The sequence below is a fragment of the Hylobates moloch genome, unplaced genomic scaffold (assembly GCF_009828535.3).
Source record: "Hylobates moloch isolate HMO894 unplaced genomic scaffold, HMol_V3 SCAFFOLD_6, whole genome shotgun sequence".
NCBI classification, from domain to species: Eukaryota; Metazoa; Chordata; class Mammalia; order Primates; family Hylobatidae; genus Hylobates; species Hylobates moloch.
In genome coordinates this window covers 67,420,640-67,421,862 of record NW_026652281.1, presented here as the reverse complement: position 1 = coordinate 67,421,862, position 1,223 = coordinate 67,420,640, and the positions used below count along the sequence as shown (strand labels likewise).

Genomic DNA, 1,223 nt, shown 5'->3' with positions numbered 1-1,223 from the left:
GAGAGTAAACAAAGTTATTTAGTACTTGGGGCCAATTATTTTAAAGAAAAAAAGGAATTTAATTTTTGTTTTAAAGTAACAAATACATTTTTAATTGATCTAAGATAGAAACTATTTGGAGAAGATTAGTAATCATTTTAGCCTTTAATCTGCTAGAACTGTATCCTGAACAGCCTTGAGAAACTTGGTTTACTGTTTATATTCACTATTTCACATCATCCACAGTATAAGGGAAAAAAAGGCATTGTATCAGTTTAGGTTAAATGCATGGCTGTCAACCAAATCCAATCTCTTATATTCCGTATTTTTTATTTAGCTCTTCTACTTTGTCAATATCAGCTTTCACGGCATCTCCCTTGGCAGTGTCTTTCAGCTCATTCCAGCATCCTGCTTTGCCTTGCCTTTGAGGTCCAACATCCTGGGCCATTCTGTATTTAAGTCATGCACAGTCGCTTGTTTGCAGCGGCTGTAGATGAACATCCTCTCATCATCTGCTGGCTTGGTCTCAAGGTGCTTAATATCCTTGGCAGCTTTCTCAAACAGCCTGAGACATACTGGCAGTTGTTGCAAGGATTCCTGGGAGCCCACTGAGAAGGTACGGAGCAGGAAGTTATTGGAACTTAATTTTTCAATTGCAAAACTAATAGCAATATTAAGAACATTTTTGAGTAAATAGAAACATACTATTAAGACTTATTTTAACTTTGTGATTGTTATAGTTGGCCATTTTATAGCTGTATTTGTTATGCATTGTAGCATTGGTAAAATTTTGTATCCAATCCTCTTTCAAGAAAATTTTGGAGTGTTAGGAAGTCATCCTGAAAGATTTGCTAGTCCCATGAAGTATTCCAGGATTATATACCAGCCAATTGGTGCTATGGTTTGAATATGTAACCCTCCAAAATTCAAGTGTTGTTCATACAAAGAGATAGGGCCTTTAAGAGATGATTAGGAGATGTAGGCTCCTTCTTCATTAACGGGATTAAGGCCCCTTTAAAAGAGGCTTCACGGCTGGGTGTGGTGGCTCACGCCGGTAATCCTAGCTCCTAGCACTTTGGGAGGCTGAGGTGGGTGGATCGCCTGAGGTCAGGAGTTCGAGACCAGCCTGGCCAACGTGGCAAAACCCCATCTCTACTAAAAATGCAAAAAATTAGCTGGGCATGGTGGCAGGTGCCTGCAATCCCAGCAATTTGGGAGGCTGAGGCAGCAGAATTGCTTGAACC

The 1,223-nt window shown here is 39.8% G+C and overlaps 1 pseudogene; it reads right to left on the bottom strand.

The window, feature by feature from the left end:
- Window positions 1-292: 292 nt before the first annotated feature.
- LOC116470551 (acyl-CoA-binding protein-like) lies at window positions 293-974 on the bottom strand (annotated as a pseudogene).
- Window positions 975-1,223: the final 249 nt, after the last annotated feature.